Raw genomic sequence first — 14,647 nt, 5'->3', positions numbered from 1 at the left:
TTTGGTTTCTTTTGACCCTTCACTTACAGCATCCCAGAGAGCTAGTCCCAGCCTTTCCCACTCGGGGGTGTCGAAAATACTCTTAGGGGTGGCAAAACATCGTCTCTCCTGACCCCATCTCAACAGTCTTTTCAGGACCTCTGGGTCATACTTAATTGCTCTCTTAGAAAGAATAAGCTGGAGGACAGTTAACATAGCCTGTTCTTCTTTTGACAGTGCCTTTCCCATCCTACCAGCCCCTGGTCGCCTCACCTTTCCCGGTGTCTGCTGCAGTGTAAGCGTCCTTTTCCTGGAGCCATCCTCCGACTTCCCCAACTGTGGTCCCGTCGCGGTGCTCTCCGACTAAGGCCTTCCACCTTCTTGCTCAGCAGACCCCCTTCAGAATCCAAAGGGTCCGGTCTACATCATCACGTCATAGTTCACCAGCATGCAGGAGCACAGGACTCCTGGAAAGCTAATCAATGTGATTAAGCAGAAGCCACTTTATTGTTTACATTATGCTCTATTTATACATTTTAATACTACTGCACACGCAATCACCCATTTCTTGATTGGTGCCACTATCTTGTCTACGCGGTCTGCATGCACTTTTCAGGATATATGATTGGTTACAGCCCAGTGCTTCAAGGCCCTCCTTTATCTAGTTCTTGTGGTCTTGGCATTTTGTTTTTCAGCCTCTTCTTTCGTAATTTAGCACAATTTATGTCTTAGTAACCTTGACGAATTCCAGAGGGTTCTGATAAGAATAACTAAAAATGGTTTGCCTGGAGCACACTGTGGCCTAAGCTGTTTAAGTACATTGCTACAGAAGGGTACACCCAAGCTGTTAAATTCCTGTATGAAAAACTGGTAAAACAAGAGATTACATGGGAAAAAGAGGATGGGCAGAGATTTAAAAATTTAAAACAAAAATTGATTAGTGCCCCTGCTCTAAGTCTTCCTGCTTTAGATAAACCTTTTTAACTATTTGTAGATGTGGAAAATGGGGTAGCCCATTGAGTCCAGCCCAAAAATGGCAGGGGTCCATAAAACTAGTGGCCTATCTGTCAGAATTGTTAGACCCTGTTAGCAGAGGGTGGCCAACCTGTAGCCAGGTGGTAGCATCCACTGCCTTACTAGTAGAAGAAAGCACAAAATTAACTTCTGGGGAAATTTAAAGTGCACACCCGACATACAGTTAGAAATATTTTGAACCAGAAAGCTAAAAAAATGGCTCACTGATTCCCAAGTGCTAAAATATGAAGCAATTTTAATAGACAAAGATGATCTGGAACTGATTACAGATAAGCACCTCAATCCTGCCCAGTTTTTGTATGGAGAAGCAGTAGAAGAACTACTGCATGATTGCTTAGAAATTATAAACTATCAAACCAAAGTGAGAGAGGATCTGACAGACCAACCCCTGCAGGGGGAAAAATGATTACACATTGATGGATCCTCGAGGGTGATTCAGGGGCAGCGAATGTCAGGATATGCTATAATAGATGAGAAGTTAGTAACCATAGAAAAGAGAAAGTTACGCCCCAGCTGGTCAGCTCAAACATGTGAGTTATACACTTTGAAATGAGCCCTTGAGAAATTAATGCGAGAGGGGGACTGTGTATACTGACTCCAAGTACGCCTTTGGAATGGTGCATACTTTTGGGAAAATCTGGGAAGACAGAGGACCACTAAACTCAAAAGGGAAAGGATTAATTTTATTAAAGGCTTATCTCAGAAGTATTAGAAGTCTTACAGTCACCAGAGGATATTGCTGTTGTGCATATTCGGTGGCACCAGAAAGGGACCGCCTTAGAAATAAGAGAGAACAACTTAGCAGACTTAGAGGCTAAAAATGCAGTTGAGTCAGGGGAAGAGAAAGTCATTATGATCCTGACTCCCTACTGGAGAAATTCAGGACATACCAGTATTCAGTAAAACAGAGGAAAATAAATTCCTTGAAATAGGAGCAAAAAAAGGCAATAAAGGGAAGTGGGTGATATCTGATGGGAGACAGTTGTTAAAGAAACCACTGGCAAGGAAAATATTAGAAAGCATGCATAATAAGAGCCATTGGAGTACCCAAGCACTGAGTGATCTGTTCCTGAGAAATTGGTGTTGCGTGGGAATTTTTGGAGTAGCTAAGCAAATAACTGAAAAGTATGCAATATGCCAAAAAGTAAGCAGAAAAGTCATGAAGGGACCACACCGACGAGGGTGAGAATTAGCCTTACGACCCTTTCAAAGTATCCAAGTAGATTTCACTGAACTCCCTTTATTGCAACGGTGGAAATTTTTGTTAGTAATAGTAGATCATCTAACCCACTGGGTAGAGGCAGCACCAATGGTTAAAGCTACTGCCAATGTTGTATGCAAAACACTTCTAGAACTAATTCTCCAGTATGGAATAGTAAACAATATCGAGTCAGATCAAGGAACCCATTTCACATCAAAATAATACAGCAGGTGGTCCAAGCTCTGGGTATAGAATGGGAAATACACACTCCATGGCATCCACAGAATTTGGGGCGGGTTGAAAGGATGAATCAAACTCTCAAGAGAACTCTAACTAAACTGATGATTGAAACCCAAATGTCATGGATCAAGTGCCTACCCCTAGCCTTGCTGAGAATCAGAACACAACCTAGATCAGATTTAGGGATTTCACCCTATGAAGTTATGTTCAGCTTACCCTTTCTGATTTCGCCAAATAATATTGACACTTATGAAGAAGGGGAGGACAGTGTCAAGAAATATGTTCTGTCTAGAGGAACTGCGAGGAAAAGGGATACTTCCTCAGACTACTATCCTAGATTTCAAAACTCATAATGTCAATCCTGGGAATTGGTTGATGGTTAAATAATGGAAAGAGCAACATTTAACCCCCCAATGGGAAGGTCCCTTTCAGGTGTTGCTGACCACTAAATTGGCTGTACGAATGGCAGAATGAGGATGGACTCACACTAGCAGAATAAAAGGACAAGCAGAAGAATCCCATGACTGAAAGATCATCACTTCTACAGAAGGACTAAAAATGACTCTGAAACTAAACATGAGGGCTCAATGTGGCAAGTAAACTACAGGCAACCGCACATCATTCCAGACTGGGAGGGAGTTCCCTGTTGGTTTTATTGGTCCTTGTGTATTCCCAAAGGCCAGAGGCTCTCCAAACTCCAAAACAACCTAGTAGTAGTGGTTTTGGTTTGCTAATTTTAGATTTCCCGGTCAATGTACTAATTAATGTGGTGGATTCAATGTTGGCTAATCACTAGTGCACTCACTAGAATGTACTTACTCATTTCTTGCTGTGAGGTGGAATAAAGAGACAGGCAAAGCAGGCTCAAAACTTTGAAAGGATATAAAGAAAATTTTATTTACAGTAACAAAAAGAAAGAGTAATAAGAATCAGAACAAAACCTTCAGGACAATGTAAAGAAACAAAACCTAAATTTTTCACTCAGTTTACCACCTCTAGAATAGTCTTTGTTCAGTTCACTTAGGGAGAGAAGTCCCTCTTGTTAATGTTATGGAGACTTCTCCACAAGAAAAACAGTTTTCTTGTGGCTCTCAATTTCCATGAATAGCAGCCACCTGGGGAAATGTGCAATCGTGATGTCTCTCCCATTTTCCACAAGCTTTTCCCACAGCTGTGTTTATGGGCCATTGTCAAGCTTTTACTGGGTCTGGGGTCTTCAAACAGACACAAGCAGTTGTTGGTTGCTATAAGGTTGCTTATTACATGAATACATCAGTCTCAAAGGCAAAGAGTTCAAGGTGCTAGAGTCCATGTCAAAGCTTTCTGGCATAAAGTCCCAAGCAGGAGCAGCAGCTGCAAGGCTGCTTTCTGGTATAGAGTCCCAGGTTCCATGCAGGAACAGCGGCAGCAGCAGCAACAGTTGTTCCCTGGCATAGAGTCCAATATCCGGGGCAGCAGCAGCAGTAAGAGTCCGATGTTCCAAGAAGCAGCAGCAGCAGAGACCACAGCTTTTCTTTCCTCTTTCCTCTTTTCGTCTTCTTCTGTTGTCTTCTTGTTTTTGTGGTTGCTGATGTGTTGATGCTGTGGTCGTCAATGATAATGAAGATGATGAAGCTGATGCTGAAGATGATGTTGCCGATGATGATTATGATCCTTGTACCCCACTATGGGGCTTTTTATTTATAAAACATCCAATCAGCTAAAAACATTATTCTAAAACATTCTTTCTGAACCAATCTGAACTTGATTCTATTGTGCAAAACTAGTACGAAAGTAGAATCAGTTCTTACCTAAAAAACTACACATATAATCTATTTATGCAAATGTACCATCTGTTTTCTTACTTTAAATTTACATGAATAAATTTATCTATTTGTGTGAATAGTTCTATCTATTTATGCATGTAGTTTTACCTGTTTTCTGTGAATAATTCTATCTGTTCTATTGGCAAGGTTCTGCTATGGGTTTTTTATGTCTAGGATTAAGTTACTGAACTTTAAACTAGGCCTTAAAACCTTACTGGCTAGTTAATGCAGTTTAGTAGGGTACTTAAAATATATTTCTACTTGCTTAATACCTAAAACTTAAACTTACTTAAAACTATAACTTACACTTCCATTACTTAAAACTATAACTTCTACTTCATATCTATGTGGCTTAATATATCTTAATTTCTCTAAAGGCTTTAATTCAACCCCTGCATTCATCTCCTCTCTGAGGAACTTATGGGGTACTGTTTTAAAGATGAGCTGTTCAAAAGCAAAGGTTGTCATTATCTCTGAAATCATCTTCATCTCTAGAAACAGAGATCTTCTCCTGTTCCTGGGGCACAGGATCATCATTGGTCTCCTTCTCTGTTCAAACTTCTCATAGGATCACAGCTACTTTAAAATCTGCTTACTTTAGTATGGAGACCTTTGCTTGATATCTTCAATTTGAACACTTTTATCCCCCCAGACTTACATGCACAATAGGGAAAAAAGTCCTTCTCCATATCTTTACAAGAGTATTTCAGCCTAAAACTAAAGGCATCTCCTCATCTCTGCCATCTGGGACTTGATTTCTTCTTCACTGAGCTTGGTGTTCTCATGTTGCTCCCCTGCATGCCTGCATTTTGTTCCTTTCTTTCACTCGAGGGAGGATTGAAGCAATGAAAGAGTTAATATCTTGCGGGGGGGGGGGGGGGGGGGTGCAGATGGTCACGTGACTCCTGCCCGGCTAGGTATGTTTGCAGCACGAACTAAGGGGGGGGGGGGGGGTGGGGGGGGGGGCGGGGAAAGCAGCTAGGATCTCAGCAGCCAGCATACCAGAGCTGATGGCTTCTCCTCTCCCCCTGCCCAGCAGTTGATGGGGGGACCCAACAGGCACCCTGTGGCAGGGGCTGCCTGGCCCGGCCTAACCGACACAGGGGCCAGGCCGGCCATGTTACCTCTTTGCTGGCCGGAAGGGAAAAAGAAAGTTCCCAGGTTTCTTTCATCTATAACATGTTGTCCTCGTTTAGGGCAAATTTGGGAGAAAACCTCCAATATGGGGCCCCTCCAGAAAGCAAACCCACTTGGCCCCTTCCCTCAACCAGTTCGGGAAAAATTTCCTCAGAGAGAAGTGGAAAAAGCCTGTTTATTTAACAGGCAAAGCACTCCCCAGCACAAAAAATGAACAATACCGGATGACAAAACTCATTTGCCGCTCTGAAGAGATTACAAATTCAGAAAGCCCCTCCTGTGGGTGGTCGCTCTTTTCTTAGTCCCTCCAGCGCTTGGAAAGGCTGCTCCCCACAGAACACCCTGGTAGGCCACAAAGCGCAAGCTCTCAGTGCTCCCCCTGGGTCCCAGTCTGGAGCAGGTTCGAACGGTTCCAAGAAAAGGGAAAGAAAACCAGTCCAGGGAAAGCTTCTGTGCCTCAGGTAGCTAAAGTAACTAAAAAGCAAAGGAGCGCTCTGTTCTACTCCGTCCATGCCCAGACAACACAGTCCCCAGGGCAGAATATGGAGGAGTGAGCGCAGTCTCTGATAACAAACTCCATGCTTCTTCTTCTCCCCTCCTTCGCTCTCAGAACCAGTATAGTAATCCAGGGTGCCCCCGAGAAAGGAAATGATTGGCATCTGACTCCAAGGCTTCGGAATGCTGAACACTCGCTTTATTAAAACTATACTATAGTACATTACAACTATATTAAAGAGAGATACTATACTATATCATACCTACTACTAACTACTGAAAAACTCGTGACTGTCTGCAGACCGACAGTCCACACAGCTTGGACCTGATAGGCTAATTATCATAAACAATCTCCACCAGAATCCAATCAAGCAATCACTGTGGGTAAACAATCTCCAGAACACATTCCACATGGGCACAAACACAGGATCAGCAAATGAGATAAGAATTGTTTTGATCCTTCTTTTCTCTGCTTCTCTCACTGCTTCTCTCTGTTCAGAAAGCATGTGAATACCACATACCTGTCTTAAAGGCACAGAATAAAATATCCAGAATAAACACGCGATTGGGGATACAAGCATCATAACGTTACCCTAGGAAATTCCACCCCTTATCCCCATATCGTCAACTTACTACCAAACATCATGCATTTTATTCACGTAAAAACTTCTATCTGTTCCACCCAAAAAATTACAAGCAATACCCATCATGCCCCTGTCGCATCACCATGGCGAACAACTGAATCCAGGCCCCAGACTAGAGAGCTGCAGGATTCCCCACTTTTATTTTACTGACTCAAAACTCCATCTTTCACTTGTTCAGACCTTCGACACACACATTTTCTTCTGTCTCATGTCTGCGTGGTTTAATGTACAGACAATGGCAGTAAAACCCAACAAAGAGTGATATTTGCATATGATTCTCACCCCACAATCAGATCTCCCTGAGGTACACATCGTGTTGTTCCATCTCTCTGCATTATCCACCATGTGCAACCTGGTCCCTGAGCAAAGACAACCCCACAAATGGGTTTGTCTGTACTCAAGGCAGAATTGATGCACACGGTCTTCCCTAACAAACCTCTGACATGTACCACTGGGACTTTATCTCCATCTACTATATTCAGGGACTCAGACTGGGCAGGGCCTGCTCGGTTGGTGGAACCTTGTGTGTTAACTAACCAGGTAGCCTTTGCTAAATGCTGTTCCCAATTTTTGAAAGATCCCCCACCCAGTGCTTTCAACTGGGTTTTTAGTAGTCCATTGTACTTCTCCATTTGGCCTGCAGTTGGTGCATGGTAGGTGATATGATACATCCACTCAATGCCATGTTCCCTAGCCCAGGTGTTGATAAGGCTGTTCTTGAAATGAGTTCCATTGTCTGACTCAATCCTCTCAGGGGTACCATGCCTCCAAAGGACCTGCTTTTCAAGGCCCAGGATGGTGTTACAGGCAGTGGCATGAGACACAGGGTAGGTTTCCAACCATCCTGTGGTAGCTTCTACCATTGTGAGCACGTAACGCTTGCCTTGGCATGTCTGGGGCAGTGTGATGTAGTCAATCTGCCAGGCCTCCCCATACTTGTACTTGGACCACCACCCACCATACCATAGGGGCTTCACTCGCTTGGCCTGTTTGAATGCAGCACACATCTCACAGTCATGGATAACCTGCAAAATACTGTCCATGGTTAGATCCACCCCTCGGTCTCGTGCCCACTTATAGGTGGCATCTCTACCCTGGTGGCTTGAGGCATCATGGGCCCATTGAGCTAGGAATGTATTGTAAATCAACAGCGACTCTGATGAAGGCAAGGGGAGAGAGAATGATGCATCTGACTCCATCATCAGAAGGCTAATGAATTACTTTATTATACTACGTACATTGTATCTAAACTGAATCTGCCAGGCACTCACTCTTGCTCACAACTGCACAGAACAGCACTCATCTCTCCTTCTCTCGTGACTGTCTCGTGACAGTCCCACACACTTCTTGGCCCTGATAGGCCAAGGGAACAAAACATCTTCACTTTGGGTAAACAATCTCCATATTGCATTCTACTTTAGCACAACACAGGCACAGCAAGCGAGAAAAGAATTGTGTTTTCCTTCTTCTCTGCTTGTCTCACAGTTTCTCTCTGTTCAGAGGGCATGTGAATACCACAGGAATGACTCTACCTTGTGTTCCCAATCTAGGTCTATCTTTGACACCCCTATCTTTGCAGCCTGGTCTATGTGCTCATTGTTTTGGTGCTCCTCATTGGCTCTACTCTTGGGGACATGGGCATCTACGTGGTGGACTTTCACAGGTAGCCTCCCTACCCTAGTAGCAATGTCTTTCCACTCTTCAGCAGCCCAAATTGGTTTTCCTCTAAGCTGCCACTTAGCCTCTTTCCACCTCTCCAGCCATCCCCACAGAGCGTTGGCTACCATCCATGAATCAGTGTAGAGGTAGAGCTTTGGTTGCTTCTCTCTTTCTGCAATGTCTAGAGCCAGTTGAATGGCTTTGAGTTCCACAAGTTGGCTTGATCCACCTTCTTCTTCAGTGGCCTCTGTGGCCTGCCGTGTGGAACTCCATACAGCTGCTTTCTACTTCCAGTTCATCCCTACAATGCGACAGGAACCATCAGTGAAAAGAGCATAGAGTGTTTCCTCTGGTGGCAGTTGGTTATATGGTGGAGCTTCTTCAGCTTGTGTCACTTGTTCTTGACGCTCTTCATCAGCAAGACCAAAGTTTTCACCTTCAGGACAATTTGTAATTATTTCCAGAATCCCAGGGCAATTCAGTTTATAAGTATGGGTGCACTGTGTGATAAGAGCAATCCACTTGCTCCATGTAGCACTGATGGCATGGTGGGTGGAGGGAACCTTTCCTTTGAACATCCACCCCAGCACCGGTAGCTGGGGTGCCAGGAAGAGTTGTGCTTCTGTACCAATCACCTCTGAGGCAGCTTGGACTCCTTCATAGGCAGCCAAGATTTCCTTCTCCATTGGGGTATAGTTGGCTTCAGAGCCTCTGTAGCTTCGACTCCAAAATCCTAGTGGCTAACCCCGAGTCTCCCCAGGCACCTTCTGCCAAAGGCTCCAGGACAAGCCATGGTTCCCGGCTGCAGACTAGAGCACGTTCTTCACATCTTGTCCTGTCCTGACTGGGCCAAGGGCTACTGCATGGGCAATTTCCTGCTTGATCTGGGCAAAAGCTTGTTGTTGCTCAGGGCCCCAGTGGAAATGGTTCTTGTTGCGGGTGACCAGGTAAAGAGGGCTCACGATCTGACTGTACTCAGGAATGTGCATTCTCCAAAAGCCTATGGCACCTAGGAAAGCTTGCGTTTCCTTCTTGTTGGTCGGTGGAGACATAGCTGTGATCTTGTTAATGACATCTGTAGGAATCTGACACTGTCCATCTTGCCACTTTACTCCTAGTAACTAAATCTCATGAGCTGGTCCCTTTACTTTGCTCTTTTTGATGGCGAAACCAGCTCCCAGGAGGATTTGGATGATTTTCTGTCCTTTCTCAAACAGTTCTGCTGCTGTGTTCCCCCATACAAGGATGTCATCAATATACTGTAGGTGTTCTGGAGCCTCACCCTTTTCTAGTGCAGTCTGGATCAGTCCATGGCAGATGGTAGGACTGTGCTTCCACCCCCGGGGCAGTCGGTTCCAGGTATACTGCACTCGCCTCCACATGAAGGTAAACTGAGGCCTGCATTCTGCTGCCAGAGGAATGGAGAAAAATGCATTGGCAGTATCGATAGTGGCATACTACTTTGCTGCCTTGGACTCCAGCTCGTACTGGAGCTCCAATATGTCTGGCACAGCAGTGCTCAGTGGTGGAGTCACTTCATTCAATGCACGGTAGTCCACAGTCAATCTCTATTCTCCTTCAGATTTATGCACAGGCCAAAGGGGCTGTTGAAGGGTGAGTGGGTTTTGCTGACCACCCCTTGGCTCTCCAGCTCTCGGATCTACTTATGGGTGGGAACCACGGCAACTTGAGTTGTTTTATACTGTCGGCAATGCACTGTTGAAGAGGCAATTGGTACCTGTTGCCCTTCTCCCTTCAGAAGTCCTACTGCAGATGGATTCTCAGACAGTCCAGGCAAGCTGTTCAATTGCTGGACACTCGCTGTCACTACAGCCGCTATCCCAAATGCCCACCTGAGTCCTTTTGGGTCTTTGAAATACCCACTTCAGAGGTAATCTATGCCCAAAATACATGGGGCCTCTGGACCAGTCACAATAGAGAGTTTCTTCCACTCATTTCTAGTCAGGGTCACATCTGCTTCCACCAAAGTAAAATCCTGTGATCCCCCTGTCATGCCAGCGACAGAAACAGATTCTGTCCCCACATGTCTCGATGGGATTAATGTAAACTGCCCACCAGTATCGACTAAAGCTTTATATTTTTGGGGTTTAGATGTGCCAGGCTAAGAAATCCACACCGTCCAGAAAACATGGTTTTCCCTAGCCTCTACCTGGCTAGAGGCAGGGCCTCTCCAAGCCTGGTTATCCTTCTTTCCCTGGGCCTATGTCTTGGATGTTCCTTCAAGGGGATCGGACATGTCATCATCCTCATCATACCTGGCAGTTCGGCTACAGGCAACTGGAACTGTTTCCCTTTTGGTGGAACTTGCTCTCTGAGTCCTGCCTTCCTTCAGTTCATGCACCCATCGTGCCAGAGCAGAAGTAGATTTCCATCCCATTTCCTCATGTTTTCTCCGCAGTCACGCAGGAAGAACCACAGCTCAGCTCGTGGGGTGTACCTTCTCTCTCCATCTGGAGAACGTCTGCGTGGGATATCAGAACCTCTGATCTGTACTGATGAGATTTGGATAAGGTCCTCTTTAATCTCCTCTCTGAGCTTCTTATGATTCTCCTCTATCTTATCCTCTAATTTCTGCAGATGTGTTTCCACTGCTGAGATTCTGGCATGTGTTGAGCTATTCACAGTGTCTGCATATGCTCAGATCTTCTTTGCCGTATCAAGCACAGTCTCATCCCTGTCATCCCGCTTCATTATGGCTGAAGCAGAAGCACATTCATGTGGCCTGTCGTACAAGTTTTTGCCACATCACAGATGTACATGGTACTAAGTCTGGATTTACAGTGTTTAAATCATCTGAGAAGATAATCTCTGCCACTGTCATTTCTCTCAGGCATTGGAGCCTTTGCTCTATGGTCTTCCACTGGGTTTGCTGCATATAGAGATCATCTGCACATCTGCACACAGGTATCTTGGTGCTACACTTTCCAGGACTAGTGCACAGAGGCTGTGAGGATCAGCCCCCCCATCATTCCTTGGTTGATGACGGGATCATGTGACAGGGATTCCAAATGCCTCGCTTCAGTGCCATCCAGGATTGTAGCCTTGCCTGCAGTATCCCAAAGATGGACTAATCAACTAATTATGGATTCATCAGGTCATCAAGTTTAATTTATTCCTTAGGCCATGAAGGTCCTTCAGGGAAAAGGACTCAATATTGGCTTCTGATCTTGTGCCAGTTACTTTGACTCCTGATTTTATGTCAGGAAGCATTGAGGATCCTTCTGAATCATCATCATCATCATCATCATCGTCTTCCACTGGTCGATCAGTCTTGTCTGTGCACTTTCCATTTCTAGTGCTAGTAGCAATAGCTATTGGTTGAGGCTTACTGTTGGGTTTAGCTACTGGCTTCGTAACTGAGGTATTGGCTGCAGCTTGAGTGACCAGGATAGCTGTTGATTTATCTCCCTGCCCCCCTTCCTCTGTCTGCTGCCCTACAGTATCTAGCAGTGTGCAATAAGCATATGCCAAGGCCCACCTTACTGCAATGATCTTTTTCTCCTTAGGGTCATCATGGTACTTCTCTTTCAGGTATTTCCCCATCTCATCTGGGTTCTGAATTTGTTCATGTGGAAAGTCCCAGACTATAGGATTAGAAAATTCCTTCAGGATTTGGCCCATATCCTCCCATTTCCCACACCACTCAGGATTTTCCATGCCTGGGTCTACTCCTGGGTCAAGGATCTCATCAGCCCCTCTAGAAATCTCAGCCCTCATTCTAGAGAAGCTGCAGACTGTATAAAGGAAGCTTACCAGGTTAAATACCAGAAAGATGGTCTCTTTAACATTCAGGGGAAACTGAACATTTTCCAATAGTGATGCAACAGATTCACAGGAGAAAAAGGAAAGCAAAGGCTGAAAAGGCTGAAAATCCTCATTCCCTGCTCCTCCTCTAACAAACTCTGTGCGTGTCCTGGTTCAGGGCAAATTTGGGAGAGAACCCCTAAAGGGGTTCTTCTAGAAAACCAGATTCAATTGGCCCCTCCCCCCAAGTGGTTTGGGAGAAAATACTTCTTTGGAGAAAAGTGGAAAAAAATGTTTTTTAAACAATAAAACCTAAGCAATATTAAACAATAAAACATCTTGCTGCTTTAAAAGAGATGACAAACTTAGAAAAGCCCCCTCTCTCGGTTGTAGCTTGGCTCACTCAGTCTCTTATCAGTCCCTCCGGTGCTGGAAATGTCGCGGCCCAGGCCTTGCCTGGTGGGCTTCAGGTGTGAGCTGCCAGTGCTCTTCTGGGTGTTCAGTCTAGGGTAGGTTTAAAAAGGTCCAAAGAAAAAGGAAAAAAAACCAAACCAAACTACAGTCTAGGGAACTTCGTCTCAGCTAGCTAAAACTAACTAAAACAAAGGAGAGCTCCGTCTCGCTGTCTGTCCATCCACAGATGACAACAACAGTTCAGGAGCAGGAATGTGGAGGAGTGAGTGCAGTGTCTGAAAACCAACCAGGTGCTTCTCCTTCTCCCCCTTAACTGTGGGAGAATTAGGGATATCGCGCGGAAGATCTCGGGCTGTACGTGTAGTTAGGAAGCCCCCTCCTCATCCTGCAGTCAGACCCTCATCCCACCCCCCCGCTCCCAGCTGGACATGAGTAAGGGAAGTGACACAGGCTGTCCAAGCCATAAGTACCGCTGAGACCCTGCAATAAACGCCATTTTGCTATCCACCACGTTGGTGTCTGTAGCATTTGGACCAAGCGACCCTGTCAGATTTGGGTCGCCGTGCCGGTGCCCGGAACCAGGCTGCCACGCCGAAGCTGCAACATTCTGGTGCCGAAACCCGGGAACCAACATCCGGGCTCGGGGATCGCTTGGACAGGGACCGGCGGCTGCACAGCTGGATTAGTGCAGTGGGGGGGACGCCCCCGGACCAGCGAGAGACATGGAAGCAATCGCGAAGGTCGTAACTCAAATACATGTTCAGTGGGGAATAGATTGTAAGCTAAAGGATCTGTGTCTCGCTATTCCGAGACTCATTAAATTGGGGGCAATAGATAGCCCCGTGGATATTCTCCATCCAGAGTAATGGGACCATTGTACTAAGGTTCTTGCCAAGAACCATGTACCATGTTCTTGCTTTCCCATGTACTGTGGCTCGGGAAAAGCTCTTAAGTCGTGGGGCAGGGTTGTGCAAGCCCTGCAAAAAGCCAGGAATGAGCAGGACAGCTGGCGTGCTGCGAAAGCCTGGCTGCTGGCCACGCCGCAGCTGGGAGTGGGTGCAGCGATGCAGACCGCAGAGGACTTAGAGCAAATTGGTGGCGAAAAGCCGCGAACGCCGGACCCCCCCCCCGAGCAAACCGGCTTACCATCAGAGGGAGGGGGGGACGCGTGGTCGTTTTGGCAGGGGCTTGCGGAGGAGGCAAGGGTGGGGGCAAAACCGCCGAACCCTGAAGTGGGGGATAAAAATGCACCACCTCCATATGCGTTTGAAAATGGTGGTGAAACGCGTGTTCAGGGTGGAAATGAAGGGGCGGCAGGCGGAAGTGGAGTCAGCCTGCTTAACAACGCATGCGCGGGAGAGCGAGGGGACGGGGCGGCCCCCGCGCAGGAGCGTATGCCCAATCAGAGCGCTCAGCTCACATTAGGTCCTTATAGGGCAAGGACCTGCCCCAGCAGGAGGCGGGGGGACCCCAGGGGGAGGGAATGGTCCGACCCCCGCAAGAAGGGGCGGGTTCGGAGCCCGAGAAAAAGGTAGAGCAACCCGGAAGTGTCCGAGCAGTCCCCTTCCGACTGGGACACGGACTCTAGCTCCGAATCCGAGAGGGAGTTGGGGAGTTCCGATTCAGACTCAAGTTTTAACAAAAGAAGGGCAGCGCCACATAAGGCAACTAACCACAGCACTCCTGCATGGGTAAAGGGGATACCAGAGAAAGATCGAACTCCGCTTACAGACTGGTGGAAAATAAAACTAGCGTGCGCTGAATGGACTCCGTCAGCGAAACTGGTGTTTCCGGTCCGGGTGGGGGGACCCGGCGGAAACCAAAGGACCTATTCCCCGGTAAACCCGAAAGACGTGCAGGCGATTATTAAAGCGATCGCGGATAGGGGGATTAATTCTGCAATGGTTTCAACACTTATCGATGGCGTTTTTGGGGGGGACGACATGTTACCTTTTGATATTAAGCAGACTTGCCGAATGATTTTTGATGGGGCAGGGATGATTATATTTAAGCAGGAATGGGAAGATAACTGTATTACACAGCTAGCCCTGGTAACAGGGGCAGACCATCCACTGCATGGCTCCAGCATACAGAGGCTAATGGGCACAGACCCCACTATGATCACCCCCCAGGCACAGGCAGACGGCCTGAGGGCTCACGAGGTTATGGCGACAACTCGTGCGGCCCGGGAAGCCATCCGTGTTGCCTCCAAAGTAATAGCCAAGCCATCAACTTGGGCTACGATAAAGCAAAGTGAAAGTGAAAGTTTCACT

Source organism: Serinus canaria, chromosome W, assembly GCF_022539315.1.
Source record: "Serinus canaria isolate serCan28SL12 chromosome W, serCan2020, whole genome shotgun sequence".
NCBI lineage: Eukaryota > Metazoa > Chordata > Aves > Passeriformes > Fringillidae > Serinus > Serinus canaria.
The sequence above is the reverse complement of the archived record's forward strand: the minus strand, read 5'-3'. Positions refer to the sequence as shown.